This window comes from Dasypus novemcinctus, chromosome 10, assembly GCF_030445035.2.
Source record: "Dasypus novemcinctus isolate mDasNov1 chromosome 10, mDasNov1.1.hap2, whole genome shotgun sequence".
Lineage (NCBI taxonomy): Eukaryota > Metazoa > Chordata > Mammalia > Cingulata > Dasypodidae > Dasypus > Dasypus novemcinctus.
Genome location: NC_080682.1, coordinates 12,933,938 through 12,950,944, shown reverse-complemented (window position 1 = coordinate 12,950,944; position 17,007 = coordinate 12,933,938).

Here is a 17,007-nt window from a genome sequence, read left to right as displayed (position 1 = left end):
GGCCGAGTCCGCAGGTGGAGTCCACATGTGGGTTCTGCGGCCGCTGGCCTGGGAGACGGGTTCCCCTTCCCAGGGTGGGGCGGATGGGAGCTACGGAAGTGCTGACCTGAGGGGAAGGACTGAATAATCAACTTGTCAAGCCCCTCGCTGGGCGCGAGGCGGGAGGCACCTGCAGAAGGAAGTACTTCCTCAGCTAGGTCAAGGCCCCTTTTCCTGCTCTTCTCCTGGCACCCATTCTGGGTTCCAGAGGTTCTTGGGAATGAACGCACTCGGCATTATGTGGTGCCCCAGAAACATTTCGCAATATTCCAACAACTCACATTACTCTTAAATTTGTATCTATAAATTTAGAACATGCAGGAGATGTGGCACCAACTCTTTACATAACAAGCTAGAGAGGCAATGAACGTGAGAATTCCAATTGTGCTATTTTTTCTTAATGTTTAGGAAGATTTAAAGAAAATTTCAAAAGTCACATCTAAAAATTCAGTTGTAATTTAAATGTTTCGATTTAAAGTTTTATCAGCAATAATGTGTATTTTGCTTTTACATTTTAACAAACCATTTTGAATATTTCAGAAAAAAACCTTTTAAATCTATGACATAATGCATGTGCTATAATTTACATTTTTGGTGAAAATTATATTTTAATTTTTTTTTATCCTTTTACATCACTACTTTCAACAGAACACAAATCAGTGATTTTGGTGAAATGAAGGCATGAACATTTTTATGGAATTAAACTATGAAAATTTATGAATTATGTATGTATGTCTTCATTTTATCACCTGTCCAAACACAGCCGGCCAATCGACAGGCTTTCCAGACGTGCCAGCTTCTAAGCACAAAAGAACCATAGCTTTACACGTATTTTTCAATTTTGTCGCTTGGAAGGTGTATTTTTCAAGGTAAGAGAAGAGAGCATATTTTATTTAACAGCTTGTTTGCTTGGTTTTTAAAATATTTAGGCATATGGTATGTGAGTCTCCATTTGTATTCTTGCAAATATTAGAGACGGGTCTGTGGCTTTAAAAAAAATAACAGCTTTATTGAACTATAATTCACATACCATGAACCTCACTGTTTTCAAGTGTACAAGTCCATAGTTTTTTAGTATGTTCACAAAATTGTGCACCGATCACCACCGTCTAATTCCAGAACATTTATATCATCCCCCAAAGAAACCTCATGCTCTTTAGCAGTCACTCCCCATTCCCCCCAGCCCCTGGAAACTATTAATTTCCTTCCTGTTTCTCCGAGTTTGCCCATTCAGGACATTTCATATACATGGAACCATAACATATGTGGCCTCTGTGTCCGGTTACTTTCATTTAACATAATGTTTTCGGGGCTCATCCGTGGCATAGCATGTATCAGAATTTCAATCCTTTTTATGGCTGAATGATGGTCCATTTGTACAACCAGACCACATTTTGTTTTTCCATTCAGCCACTGATGGACATTTGAGTTGTTTCCACTTTTTGTCTATTACGAATAGAGCTGCTATGAACATCCGTCTACAAGTTTCTGTGTGCATTTATGTTCCCAGTTCTCTGGGTTATATACCTAGGAATGGAATTCTTGGGCCATATGGTGACTCTATGTTTAACTTCTTGAGGAACTGCCAAACTGTTTTCCAAAGCGGCTGCACCATTTCACATCCCCCCCAGCAGTGTACGAGGCTTCTGATTTTTCCATGTCCTTCCTCCACTTGCTCACGTCTGTCTTATTTATTGTACTTGTCCTAGTGGGTGTGAAGTGGTAGCTCATTGTGGTTTTGATTTGCATTTCCCTGATGACTAATGATGTTGAGCATCTTTCATGCGTGTATTTGGCCACTTGTATACATCTTCTTTGGAGAAATGTCTATTCAGATCCTTTGCTCATTTTTAAATTGGGTTATTCGGGTCTGGAGCTAATACTTACAGGGAGAAAGCCACAATCACAACGACCCCGACACGGCAGCCTCGTGCTCACTCACACACCAGCCTGTACTCTGCTGTGTGTGTGTGGACTGGCTTGCTGCGTGTGTGTGGACTGGCTGGTCCTTGCAGAGGCAAGAATACTTCTCTTCTCACCTCTTTGGCCAAGCTTTCTCTGTAGTCCTTCTCTGGTCAACTGTGGAGCATGCCTGGGAACGCGGGCTCTGCGGCCAGCCTGCCGGCCCCTGCCCTGCCTCCTCCACGCCTCGGCTGTGCAAACGTGGGCAGCTCACTCTTCAGTTTCCCCCCCTGGAAGCCGGGAATGAAAACGCCTTCCTCACCCAGTGGCAGGAAGGAATTGCTAAGAAAACACGCAGAAGTCCTGTTGCAAACGGCGCATGCGGTCAAGACTTGGTAGACAGACATGCTCCGGGCAGAGCCCTTTTCTAGGAGGGGAGGTCTCGGTGCTTTTCAGAGCAGGACTTCCCATCTGGGGAGGGTATTAAGTGGAGAGAGTCCTTGGGGTCTTTGGCTGACAGGTGCTTTCCCGAGTCCTCCACCTGCAAGATCTTGAAGCAGCCTGCAGGCGTGGTCAGTCCCTGCTCCTGGGGACCCTCTGGGTCGGAGGTTGCGGGGTTGCCCCACCTCCCCTGGCCCCAGCTGTCCGTCCACTCCTCCCCCTCTCCGCCCCTCTGTATCACCCACGCCTCCTCCTCCTTCCCGAGTGGCGTGTGACTGCTCAGGGGACGTGAGAGGCAGCTGGAAAGTGACACAACACCCCTTAATTACCCTTGTTCCTTCTATATCCCAGCACCTAAATTTAGCCAGCACAGCCTGGGCACGGGGGACCCAGCTCCTCCCTCCCCGAGCCCCCCACCCCGGTCGGAGGCAGGAAAATGAGCCCCAGAAGGGGAGCTTCTCACCCCAGCACCTGCTCCTCGGTGCCCTGGGGTGGGTAGGAGACGCGGCTAGAGGTCGGTGGGGGCCCTGGGCGCCAGCTGGGACCCTCGCTGCTGCAGCTGGCAGCCGGGGCTGCAGGTCATGACCAAGCAGAGTGCCACTGGCCCAGCCCCTGCCCTGGCGAATGCTGGGGAAGCTTGAGAGGGAGGCTGGAGAGAGCGGCCAGTGTGTTAGGGACCCAGGCTCAGAAATAAGACAGCCCTGGGTTTTCACTGTCCCCCGCTTTGCCACTTGCCTACTGTGTGACCTTGGGCAAATCACTCAACCTCTCTGGTTGGGTGTATTTCCTCATCTAAAAAGTGGGGACAGTCATAGGACTTCCCAAGTCAGGCAGTCATGGGGTTTCAGTGGGATAACACATGGAAAGAACTAGCACCAGCAGGCACCCGATAGGCAGCAGCTGCCATTATTATCAAAGTCGCTTGAACGTGGGTGGGATGAGGACCGAACCCCAGGCCTCTGGACTCATACATGAGTGCTCATTCCATGAAGCCACACTCCTTCATCAGTGTCTTCTCGACCCTCTGTTTCAGGTGAGGACACCCAGGCAGAGAGAGGTTGATTACCCAGCCCAAAGTCACCCCGCTCGTTGGCAGCAAGGCTGGGATTTGAACCAGTCAGCAGGCAGGCCCCAGAGCTCTCAGCAGCGTTGCCCTTGCCTACGTTGCTTTAGCAGAGCGACCTCGCCTTTGCGAAGCCTGCCTCAAGGGCTGCCGCCTCCAGGAAGCCTTCCAGGCTAACTCCTTCCATGGCCCTCCAGCACAGCGTGTCTGCTTTGGGTTGTGACCCCCTACCGGCTCCAGGGGCAAGTTCTAGAAAGGCTTGCTTGGTGTGTCCTGGAGTCTGAGTTTCCAGAACATGAGTCCTTGCGAATTACACGTTGCTGCTCTTGGAGATAAAGAAGAAAAGGAAACCAGCAGTCAGGGATAGCGACAGGAGGCTGGGGGAAGAGGCGTCTGTAGCGGGACGATAAAGGAGGCTGAAGGAAGGGGCTCCTGTGGGCTGCACCCCAGAGGTGGGTGATGGTGGCTGAAGGAAAGCGAGGGCCCCATCCAGGAACGGGGAGGCCGGGATGTCCTGGTCGGGGAGGGGGGCCCCCAGAGCCATCAGGCCTGGGCTCGATACCTCTTCTCGGGGCTCTGGGCCTCAGTCTTACCTGTAGAATGGGCTGCACGCGCTGCCCTTGGAGGGGCAGGGGGAGGCGCCGTCCGGGCTGTGAGTTTCCTCATGGCCAGAGGCCTCTGGCTCAGCGGGAAAGCCGGGTGCTGCCGGAATCTTCCATTTCTCCTCGGGAGCCCCTCAGGCACGCCCCCCCTTGTGGGGGCACTTCTCAGGGCACAGCTCTGCCTCACACCCCGGGCTGCGTGGCCGCGCGAGAGGCCCCGGCACGCTCTCCTCAGGGGCCCCGTGGGGAGGGCTGAGGTGGGGCGGCACCTCCCCTCGGCCGCCCCGGCCCCCCGTCTCGCCCGTGCCACCGATGCCAGGCTGTGGTCAGGGCGTAGCAGGCAGAGGGCATCTCACCTCAACCTCCCCGGGAGCACCTGTCCCTACTCCACGCCACAGGGGAGGAAGCCCGGCAGCGAGGGGTTAAGGAACATTCCAGACTCAGACCCAGGCTCCGCCTCTTGGAATGAGCCTTGTTTCCTGAACTCTTCGGGGGAAGCACCTCAGGAGTTAACTCCTTCACTGGGAGTTCCTCCCTGGGGGTGCTCGCTGGTTTCCAACTCCTCTCTAGAAATACCTCCCGGGGACAATGGTGAGGGTGGTGACGATCGTATCTGGCAGCTGAACTACTTTGGGCTGGTTTGATCCACCCTCCTCAAACTCACCCCACGTCTCCTTCAGTCCTCCCAGCAGCCCTGGGACGCAGGCATCGGGAGCCGCCTCGCGTCAGACGTGGGCCTGAGAATCGGGGAGCTTTGGTCTTTTGGAGGATCCCAGAGCTGGTGAGGGTGGGAGCAGGGATTCCGACCCAGCGGTGGGTTGGCATCATTCCTTCACCCCCCCACCCTCTTAACCTCAACCTCGCGGCCTCCATCTACCCTCTTTGGCACAAACTTCCCTGCCTCCAGGATGTTGGGGAGCCCAGGGGGCACCCCGCCCAGCAGCCAGGATCACGGGGAGTGGCCTTCGGCCCCGGGGGTGGGACGGGGTGGGGCTTGGTGCCCGGCCCTCCCAGCGGCAGCCCTCGGGGGTCCTGGCGGGCGCCCTCCTGGCCTACCTGCTCCCCCATCCCACTTCCCTCCTCCCCCACCCCTGGCCCTCTCTCCTCAGGCACGGCCCCCGTGCCCTGGGAGCCCCCCACGCCGCTCCTGAAGTCAGACACGAAACTCAGAGACAGAACAACTGGACCCCGCAAGGAGGAGAGGAGCATTTTCCCGGCTGCCTCGCTTCTAGGTGCCGCTCGTAGGGAAGCGGACGTGGCTCAAATGATAGAGCGTCTGCCTACCATATGGGAGGTCCAGGGTTCAAACCCAGGGCCTCCTTGACCCGTGTGGAGCTGGCCCATGCACAGTGCTGATGCACGCAAGGAGTGCCGTGCCACGCAGGGGTGTCCCCTGTGTAGGGGAGCCCACGCACAAGGAGTGCACCCCACAAGGAGAGCTGCCCCCATGTGAAAAAAGTGCAGCCTGCCCAGGAGTGATGCTGCCCACACGGAGAGCTGAAACAGCAAGATGACGCAACAAAGAAACAGAGAAAAGACAATAAAGGAAGCAATGAACTAGGGAGCTGAGGTGGCACAAGAGAATGATCACCTCTCTCCCACTCTGGAAGGTCCCAGGATCGGTTTCCAGAGCTGCCTAATGAGAATACAAGCAGAGAAGAACACACAGGGAATGGATACAGAGAGCAGACAACGGGGGCGGGGGCAGGAGAAATTTTTTAAAAAGTAAAAAAAAAAATAGATGCCGCTCACGCCCTGGGCCCAGCAAGTGGCACCACTGTGAAAGGCGTGCCCAGGCCTTTAATGACTGCTCCCTCGGCCACACAAGGAGAAGGTCGTCCCCTGGAGGGCTCCATGAAACTCCTGAGCCAAAATCCCGTGCTCTCGTATTCCCCTTCACGTCCACGTCCGCCAAGGGAGGGGGCGTTTGTCCAGTTACTCAAGTAGAGCTGACCCCTGCATGGACTACCCCGTAGGGTCTTCATTAAAGGGTGACTCTTATTATTGTTACAGCGTCATCGGGGCAAGGATAAGGCCACCGAGCCCTGTGTACTGGGATAGGGGTTAGAAGGACCCACCCAGGAATTCCAAAGAGGTTACGTCGCATTCTGTTCGTGTCCTGACGCTTCAAGCCACTACCAGGGCAGGTGTCCGGCGCCTCCATGGATCTCGGGGCTGGGAGACGGGGACCTGCTCGTGGCGTCCAGAAGACCAGGCACGTGTGGATGGGGCACCCGCCAGGGGCACGAAGCCCTCTTAGGATGTTGCATATTATCTGCAACGAAGACGGCAATTTTCCATGCTTCCTAATGGAACTGCAGGGATTGAAGACCCTGGAAAGGGTCCAGGGAGCCAGGGATGATTCCAGAGTGGAGCTGTAGCATGCTTCTCATGACTGCTGGTGCAGTGTCGAATGCCCCCGGGGTTCTCCTTTTTATCTGGTTTACAGACGTATTTCAGGGTCAGAACAACTGTAGGCAAGGGCCCTTGTGGGTCACTCCCGACCTGTGTGTTGTTTAGGATTATGTTCCACTGAAAGAGATAGAAAAAGCCCAGAGAAACAGTGTGTCAAAGCAGAAAGGAGTTTTTCTCTCAAGTAAACAAAACTCAGAAATATCTAGTTCAGGCCTGGTATGGCAGCTCTACAATCATCAGGCACCCAGATTCCTTCCAGCATGTTGATTAGTCATCTGCAACTTGTGCCTTCTACCTCATGATCCAAAATAGCTGCTCAAGCTCCAGCTCTCACAAGCACATTCCGGCCAGCAAGAAGGAAGAAGAGGCCAAAAGGAGACAACGCCGTGTCTTCGAATAGCACTTTTTCTTACATCTTACTAGCCTAACTCAGTCACATGGCCACACCTAGCTGTAAGGGAGGGTAAGAAATGTAGTCCCTATTTCGAGTGATTGTGTACTTAGCTGAAAAGCAGAGATCCTGGGACCAAGAGGACTGGGAGACGAGATATCAGGGAGTCGTTAGCCGTCCCGGCGTATGGTAACATCTGTCTGTGCCGCTGGGGAAGGGTGGCCGTGCACTCCTGGCGCCGTGCTCCAGTCGGCCTTGGATTGCCCTCAGCTTGGCCCTGCGTGTTTCCCTGGACTCCCCATCACACAACCGGAGCCATCCTGAGAGCAAACCTGGGCCCCCAGAGCCAAGCCCAAATTCCTCACCCCAGTTCCAGGGCCCCCACCCTTCAGCCTCATCGCCTGCCCCAGCCTTGTGCAGCCTCTGGCCAGCCCCCCGAGCCCCCCTCCTGCTGAGTCTTGCTTTACCAGACTCCCTCCCTGAGCAGCCCCCCCACCCCGGACCTCAGCTGCCAGCGGGACGCCTGTTCAACCTCGAAGACCACCCCCAGAGCTGTTGTCTCGTCAGTGCGGCCTCACTGGGTCCCTCCGGGAGAGGCTCAGAATGCCTCTCTCCTGCCCTCCCCTGGGCTTCTGAGCCCTCCGTCATCCCTCTATTTATAGCCCGCGCAAGTCAGGTGCCCCTGGACACGTTGCCTGGGGCGGGGAGAACAGGTTCTGTGACCCGCCTGGGAAAGGGCCGTGGCTGGGATTTTCCAGGACGGCCCCAAACCCGACGCCTCTGGCTCCTGGTCCCCCTTCACGGCAGGGCCTCCCGGGCCCCACCCATCCTGCTGGCAGTCGGGCAGGTGGTGCATCCGCGCCTGCTCAGCCCCCGTTGCTGTGCGCTCAGGTGGCCGCTGGTCTCCCCAGCTCTGCTGAGGGCCCCCGAGGCAGGGTTGTACCCACCCCGCCCCCTCCAGCCTTCTCAGTCGTTGCCTGCTGCTGCCTCCCGCGCGGCAAGTTGCCCCCAACACTGGTCTCTGGGTTGGGGAGGGTCCTTGCTGGCAAGAGCCTGCGTGGGGCAGAGGGGGAAGGCGCTGGCTGGCCACCTCTGGAGGGGCCAAGGAGTCTCCCACTTTGCTTTTCTCCTTAAGAGCCTGCGGGGCCCAGCCCCTGCCCCGTGAGCTGGAGAAGCACCCACCTCCCAGAAAGCCGAGCAGGGCGCCCCGCACTCAACGCCACCGTCGCCTCCCCTCTCCGGCCCCTCCGGCCCCTCCGGCACGCCAAACCATTTTCCCAGCTCCCCACCCAGCTCCAGCCGGCCAGAAGCCTTCACCCCACGTCACCCCTGCCACGCCAGGGTGCAACTCTCCTCCCCAAATCGCAGCCTCTCCGTGTTCAGGGGCCCCTCCCCACCCCACCCCCATTCCTCTAACCTGCTCTCAAATCGGAATTCTGAGTCTGCAGGATCAGGGGTCCTGAGCCCGACCTGCGTCCCCTCTGCCCCCACCCCACACACACACCCGTTTCCCCAGGAAGAACGCGGCGCGGCGCCAAGGACGCTCGTTGCCGACACTCGATCTGCCTTCCCCGTACCCCCCGCGCCCCCTGCCTGGACCCTTGGGTGCCTGGAGGAGCTCTGCAGAGGCGTGGCCCTTGGTGTGAGGTCGTGGTCCCAGCCCACACCCTCCTGCAGCTCTGGCCGGGGGCCAAGAGACAGGCCGAGGCCAGCCCGACCCAGGGCCTGGGCTCGACGGACCTGGCTGTGCCAATCCGGGCAGGCACAAACCCTCTCTGGGCTTCCGGCCTTTGCACCGGACTCCAGTCTGGAGCAGGGGCCTCCCAAGGGCGTAAGGAGGCCGCCCCGTCCCTGTTGGCTTGACACCCTCGTCCTCAGAAGGTGAGAGTGGGGGCTCCCCGTGAGGGTGGGCCTCTGTTTTAGTGGACAGAGGCCCCGGGGGAGGCCACGCTGGCGGGGGGAGGAGGGCGGCGATGCCATCGGGGGGAAGCGGTCTCGGGCGCCCCCTGGCGGACACTGAGGGAACGTCTACCCTGGCTGAGACCCCTCCCGGGACTTCCCGCCCCGCCCCCTAATTTAGGGCTCCGGGCTGGAAGGCGGGGTCCAGCTACATCCCCTCTCAGAGCCTGTTTCCTCACCCACAAAAGGGAGCTCACGCTCACAGGGAGGCCGGGGCCCCTCGCCTGCGGAGTCGTGCTATCCTGGGTCTGGAGGGGCCGAGCGCGCCTGAGGACCACGGCCCGCGGGTGGCCGGAGTGAGGAGGGGTCCAGAGTCCCAGCCCGAGCTCTTGCCACTCCCTGGTGCTCCCCTAGGGCTCCCGGCTCCTCCAGGCGGCTCTGGATGCGCTGAGATGCTTAAGCGCCAGGAACGCGCCTGTCCCAGGAATAAGCTTATGGCCACAGCCAATTAACCTTCTGCCAACAGTTTTGAGATGTGATTTCTTCCCCGGCGCTCCTAGGACTATCTCTCTGTCCCCATCTCCTTCCTGGGAGACGGAAGCGTTGCCTGTGCCCTGAGGCGGCTGTGACGTCCCCCAGCTGGGGCAGGAGCGAGGCTGACCCTCGCGCCCGCTCGGCCCACCCACTCGGCCTGGCCCTGGCTCGGAGCTGGGAGCAGCGTGGGGTGCAGCGGGGAGGGGCCTCCGCGGTAGCGGAGGGGGATGCGAAAGAGGACGGTCCATCTGCAGCCCAGAGCACCCATTTCTTCCATCTCCAGCAGTGGTGAAAGGGGTCCTTCCTGAAACGCATGCTGGGTAATGGCAGTCCCCAAATTCCCCACGGGATGACGGAATATTGACTGGCGGGGACTCGGGCCGCCCGAGGCAGTGGTCGCACTGTGCTCCCTTTGCTTAAGTTGGGCTGGTCTGGAGTGATGGGGCTGATGGATTATGGGGCTGGAGCGCCCCCAGCTCCTTCTTGGGGGCACCCTTATTGCAAAGGCACCTGTCCTGACCTCTTACATCCTAGGCAGGCCCAGGGGCCTCGTCTGGGGGCTGAGAATCTCAAGGGGAAGCACTGATAGGCCCACACTCCCCGCAAGACACCCAGCTTTTAAGAAACACCCACAGAGAAAGAGATGCACGGACAGGCAAGGACAGACCGCCTTGCCACACAACTTTTGGGACACACACACACAACAGGGAGAGGAGCAGCGTCTGGGTGCACGCGGGGTCCCAGCAGGCCCCTGGGGGGCCCCCAGCTGGGTCACCTTGCCCAAAGCATCCCATCCCCCCCTCTGGAGTGTGGGGGGCAGTGAGAACTCGAACCTGAAGCTGGAAGCACCACCCCGACCCCGACAAACACACTGGGGCTCCAGGAGGCCATGGCTGAGGCGAGCCCAGAGGCTCTGGTCACCATCTGTCCCCCACTGCGCCCTCCCAGCCAAATCGGGTTCCGTCCTCTCCCAGCTCCCCCGGCCCTTCATCTCCCCTGCTCACCCAGCTCCGCAGGCCTCCTGAAGGAAGGCTCTGTGGGGTCTGACCCCGACTCGATGAGGCTGAGAAGGCTGTGCGTCTTCTATTGCGCACTGAGGGCCGTGGGGACCACGGGGTGGTTTTGTTTTTTGTTTGTTTAGGAGGTACCAGGGATTGAACCCAGGACTTCGTACGTGGGAAGCAGGTGCTCAACCACTTGAGCTACAGCAGCTCCCCCACAGGGCGGTTTTAATGAAACTAGGCAACTGGATCGGATCTGTGATTTGGGAAGATCACCGGGGCGGCTGTGCAGCAGGTTGGTGGGCTGTGAGGGCCCTGGAATCCTCCAGAAGAGCAGGGCTGTGGCAGGGGCTCGGCCAGTGGTGACAGAGGTGGGAACAGGTGGACAGATTCAAGAGATATTCAGGTTACAGGCTCGCCCGGACCTGTGGTTCCCAAACCTGGCTGTGCAGTGGAATCCCCCAGGGAGATTTTTAAAAACTGTACAGATTCCTGGGCTCTGTGTCAGGTGCACTCAGGTTGGAGTCAGAATCTGTGTTCTTCAAAAGTCTCCAAGTGCTTCTTTGCAGCTGTTGTGTGGCCTGAAGTTTGAGAACCACTGTGAAAAATGGACAAACTCAGATCCTGGTGATGTCTGACTTTGGGCGGTATTCCCCTTTGACCTCGGAAGGATTGTCTCCTCTCCTAGACAAAATCCTCGCAGTCCACCTGTTAGAGTCGGGCCAGGTAAATAACTCAACATGCCAGATTGTTATCAATTTCCATGACCTACATTTATATAACGTTTTAGATGCTGGCTACTCAAAGTGTGGCCCCTGACCAGTAGTCTCGGCAACCCAGGGAGCCCGTTAGAAATGGGGTCTCTGGGGCTGCACCCCAGTTATTGAATCAGAATCTGCATTTTACCAGGCTCTTCCGGGGTTCATGCCACGGTGAAGTTCGGGTTTACAGCTCTGTGGGGGTCGGGGGCAGGAGGCCTGAGCCCAGAGCTGCCCAGGGGGTGGGTGGTGGAGAGGCCAGCAGGCAGCCCTGGCACTGCTTTTCTCTCTGCCACTCACGGCCACTGTCAAAGGCTGCCAGCACCGCCTGGTGGCTCAGCCCTCGGTCACTTGCACTTCCATCCAGCCACCCTTCCTGGCCCCAGCCTCAATGTCCAGGGCTCTGGCCTCCGTGCTGGTCCTCTGCTCTCGGCCTCCGCGTTCCACGCCTTGGCCTGACCTTGACCCTGCCAGAGAGTCCAGCAACCCCATCCGGTGCTCGCAACGGCCTGGAGAGAACCCTCCAAAGACTGGTTTCTCATGTGCTCATTAAGCTCTGATTCCTGGGCTCTACCGCTGGCACTGAGCCCCAGGGGGGCAGCCACAGGGCTTACCCCCATTTGGCAGAAAGTGAAACTGAGGCTCGAAGAGTGGAGTGACTTATGCAAGGTCGCGCGATGACTAAGCGGTGGGATGGGGAACTGAATCCGAATCCTCCACACTAGCTGCCTCTTTTTGGAGAAGGAAACCCGAGGTCAGTGTGGAAGCTGCCCAAGGTCACACAGCTGCTAGGTGCCGGAGCTGGAACTTGAACCCGGGACTGCGTGTACCCAGCCCGCGCTTCTCACCTGGTGGGCCTGGTTTCCTTACTCCTCTCGCAGCTGTGGGGTCCAAGCCTCGGAAGCCGAGCAGGTCGAGCTGGGTGCCTGCGTGTGGCGGAGCGCAGAGCTCTTCAGCCCATGTCGTGCTCTGTGCGTGGGCTGTCTACTGAGAGAGAGCCGGCACTGGTGGCCCGGGGTTCCCAGATCCGCCGCTGCAGCCCAGTCGTGCAGGGAGCCCAGCGCCGCGGGGAGAGATGGGAGCTGACACCTGCCGCCCCAGGGCTGCGCGCCGGAGCTGGGAGGGCGGGCGGATCGCACACCTGGGCACGGGAGGTGGCGGGCGCGGCAGCTGTCGGAGGATCAGAACGGGGCGGGAATGGAAGCTGGCAGTGTGGACAGAACAGCTCGAAGCCACCCCCTCCTTCCCGGGGCACCGCTGGGAGCTCGGCACAGCTGGGGCGGGGGCCGGGGTGTTGAGAGCTCCTGGGACCAGCCCCTGGCCAGCAGGGGTTTTGAGCCATCTCCCCACGCAGCGGCGGGGTGTATAGGGGTTAGAAGCGTGGGCTCGGGGGCCAGACAACCAGGAGTCAATGGAGCAGCTGTGCCCCTCCTTAGCTCTGCAACTGCAGGCCCATTGCTTAACCTCTCTGAGCCTCAGTTCGTCATCTAGAAAATGGGGATGGTAATGGTACCTCATGCATTCTTTTTTTTAAAAAATCTTTTATTATCTTTTTTTAAAAAGATACAGAGATCCCACAAAATGTGACAATAAAAAATATAAGAGGTTCCCATATACCCCACTCCCCACGCCCCCTCGTGCATTCTGGAGAACCTGGGGGTGTTCGCTATCAAGTGCCTGGCCCCAGTGAGCGTGACCGTCGGGGTTGACAGAGCCCGAGCCAGGCCATTTGCACCAGGCTGCAGCGAGGGGGAGAGGGGTTCCTACCTAGCAAAAGCACGCTGTGCCCCAGCGGTAAGAGCTGTTATTGTGAGGAGCAGGGTCAGCTGTGTCATTTGTGGGGCCTGGGGCAAAACGAAAGCGTGGGCCCCTCGTTCAAAAATGATGGGCAATTCCGAGACGGTGGCGTCCAGCCCGGCATGGGGGCCCTGGGAGAACACCCCCGAGGCTGGCTCTGATGAGGTGAGAGGGCTGGGTTCCCCGTCCTGGGGGCGGTGGCGGGCCCCTCCCTCTCCGCCTCCCCTGGTCTCTGGAATGTTCCATGAGAAGCCCTTGTGACCGAGGAGCTCCCACCAGCCCCTCACCCGCCCAGACCCCGGATTCATTTGTCCCACCCCAGAGAAGTCCCGGGTCTGCCCTGGGCTCTCAACTCTTCAGACAGCCCCAGAGTCCCCGAGTGTGTGAGTAGGACAAGCAGCCCCCGGGGGGCCGTCCCCAGTCCCCACCCCGAGGGGAGAAGGCTCCTGCCGAGGACACGCAGGACGGGGTGGCAGGACAGACGCGACTCCCGGCAGTCAGGTGCAGCCAGCCCAGACGCCACCGGGGGTTCTGGGGCTCCGTGGCGAGGGAGGGCGTGCGGCGGAGGGCAGGGTGCGGGAGGACGCTCCCCACGTGCGGCCTGGGCTGGCCCCGGCAGCGGGGCAAGGGGCTCTGTTCTCTTGACTTCCCTGTGCTTTCTGCAGTGGCACAAATTGCTTTTGTAATAACAGGGGATAAAAAACAAACCTAAAATGAACCTTCATTTAAGAGAAAGCACAGCATTCTCATAGGAACCAAAAAGACAAACTTCTTGATGCAAAGTATACACAGAGGGAAAAAATAGGTAGAGGTGGTTAAGGCTAGAGCAGCGGATCGTGCTGCAATAGTTCCTCGCTGGCTCGCCCCCTCCCTAGAACCCTGCGGGGAGGGAGAGGCTCAAATCCCGGCTGGTTTCTGGGGGTGGAGGGTGGCTGTGTGTGTGTGAGCGGGAGAATGTGAGTGTGCCTAAGTGTACGTGAGTGTGAGTGTAAGTATTTACATGTGCACACACGTGAGTATGTGCAAGTGTATGAGCATGTGAGCTTGTGCAAGATCATGCATGTGTATAAGTGTGTGAGTGTGAGACTGTGTATGTGCCTATATGTGAGCATGTGAGTATATGAGCATGTGAGTGTGTATGAGTGTGTGAGTGTGCAAGAGCATGTAAGAGTGCAAGTGCATGAGTATTTGTGTGTGTGAGTGTATGTGTGTGAGGAGTGCATGTGCATGTTTATAAGTGTGTGTGTGAGCCTGTGTGCAAGGTGGAGGGACGGTGGCGCTTCCAGAAGCCAGGCCCACGGTGTCCCCCGGAGCAACGAGGAGGCTGCACAATCCCAGGAAGAAACAGGCACGATGGGCTCAAACTCCAGCCCCACCCACGACCCTGTCGCTTCACCTCTGGAGCCGGTTTCCTCATTTATAAAAGAGAAAACATCTGCCTCACAGGTTTGGCTACGTGGGGGTTAGAGGACATGAGCTGGCAGGGGCGTTGGCACAGGGTAGGGTTGGGCCAATGTGACCCCCCCACTGCCCAGCAATGACCCCTCCTCCTCCGCCACATCACACAACCCTTGACAGTTTCAGAGCCAGGTCCTCACCTGTAGCCAGACCCCGTGATCTGTGACCTGATGCCAGGGGAGGGCAGGTGGCATCCCGCTGGCTCCGCCCACGGACCCACCTGCTCCGAGACAGCCTTTGAGAGTGGGAGCCTCTGGAGAGACCCTGGAGACATTCGGCGGAGCGTGGAGACCCCTGGTGGCCACACAGGGTACTGCGCCTCTCCCTCCCACCAGGATGGGGCTGCTCTCCCTTGTGGCTTGAGCTCCTACTAAGCGCCAGGCCTGGTGCTAGATGCACGGAGGAGCCAGGAAGGTTAGACCCCAGGAAGCCTGCGGGAGCCAGGACATTGCATTCCTACCCCAACAGATATCCACATAAAAGACAGCTCGGGTGAATCAGGGACATCCCATCTTCCTGTGCCTCTCTCCACATCGGTCTCAAGGAAGTGGTGCCTGGAAGAACACCTAGGATAAGCAAGAGTTTCACAAGTATTAATTGGGTCTGGGGTCTCACTCCCTTGCTCTTCTCCAAGCACTTTGGAAGCTGCTAGATACAAGTTCAAAGCAATTGCTGGTGATGTGTCAGATACCGGGAGAAGCCCTTAGCCCACAGCATCCCATCTGATCCTCACAACCAGCCTGAGGAATAGATACTATTATCCCACTCTAAGGACGAGGAAGCTGACGTTCAGGCAGATTTAGATGATTTTAGGCCAAAGTGCTAGAAAGCGGCAGAGCTGGGATTTGAACCCCAGTACCCCAGTAGCTCCAGAGGCGTGCTCTTGTGCACGAGGCAGTGTGTCTCCCTGCTGGGGCAGCTGTGACTTGCCCGGCCGTTTACTCTGTGCTCTGGGCCTCTGAGTGCTCAGGCCAGATGTGCTGCTGTTGCTGTTGTTTGGGTGGGGCTTGTTTTGTTTTGCTGGTCTGGCTGTGAAGACCACGTGGGCACTGTTTCCCAGCCCTGCCTGCCCTGGAGTCGCTGGACTGACTTGGTCTGGGCTGCAGCCTGGACTTTGGGAGTTTTGCAGGTTCCCAGGTGGTTTTAATGCAACCAGACTGGAGAAGAGCTGGCAGGTCACCGGACAGAGATTGAACTTGATCCTGCTCAACTCTGAAGTCGTCTGGGGAGGTCTTTTCCCCCCTACCCCAGGTCTTCTCAAATGCCTTTTGTTGTTATTTTTAAAAATTGAGACTTAATTCATACCATGAAATTCACCCCTTTAAAAGTGCGCAATTCGGTGCTTTTTTAGTATATTTACAGGGCTGTGCAGCCATTACCACTAGCAAGTTTCAGAACATTTTCATCACTCCAGAAAGAAACCCTGTACCGACTAGCTGTTGTATCTCATTTCCCTCCCCTGGCCCCCTGGCAATCACTAACGTGCTTTTTGTCTCTCTGGATTTGCCCTATTCTGGGCCTTTCCTATAAATGGAATCTGATCATCTGTGGCCTTCGGTGTCCAGCTTCTTTCATTCAGCTTGATGTCTTCAGGTTTACCCATGTTGTCATGTGTCTCTGCATGGTGGAATAAGAGCCATTGTATAGCTATACCATGTTTGGCTTATCTCTTTATCCATTGACGCTTGGCTCTGGCCCAGAGCTGTGATCTGATTCTCCCAGGTGATGGGGCCGAGGGACTCACCAGGGAGCCCGCACCCTACCTCTGGAGCCTGCAGGAAGGTAAACCCAGAGAGGGGAGGGTGCGGAAACCAAGCCCAAAGAGCTCCAGGGGGGCGTGGCAAGGTAGACCCCAGGCAGCAGGGAGAGTTGGGTCAGGCCTGCCCCCCCCAGCAAACTCCTCGAAGATGACAAGGGATTTGGGCAAAGCTGCATCCACAAAGCCGCATTGTTGTGGTGTGGCTCAAACAGTGAGGACCCTGAAGCAACCTAAATGTCCAACCACAAGGGATTTGTTCAGCGTCCATCCAAGGGAATGCCACGCGGCCAAAAACAGTGGCCCCTATTGGGTAACATGTGTTGTGTCTCCCGGGCCGAGCCCTGTTTGTGTATTTCCCTGGGGCTGACTCCCTTGGTCCTGGCAGAAGTGCTACAAGGTGGGCACTTTTATGGTCCCTATTTCACAACGAGGAAACGGAAGCAGGGAGCAGTCAAGTAACTTGCCCAACCAGCATCATGCAGCTGGGAAGTGGTGGCGCCAAGATTTGAAGACCTCAGTGTCTCTGTCCAATTGCTGCTGGAGGTAGAGAAACCGTTTACCAGGCATTGGCTAAGTTAGGGAACAGACTGCCTAGTGTGAAACAAGACGTGCTCTTTCAGCATTTGGAATGTGAGTGATTTTTTTTTTATTTAATTTTCTGCTTTGTGATTGTATTTTCCAATTTTTCTACAAGTTATGAGTTTTTGCTTTTGGGAAGAGTATTTTGTTTGGGTACACTTAAAAAAATAAACAGGGGGTAGGGGGTGGAATATGTGAGAATTCACTATATTTTGATGTAACATTTACATTTATGTAACCTAACACTTCTTTAAAAATAAAGAAAAAATGGGCAAAAAAGAAGAAAAACAACTTTCATACATTGCTGATGGGGTTTCAACGTGGTACATCCCCTCGGGAGGCTAATTTTGCAGTACTTATTGAAATCGC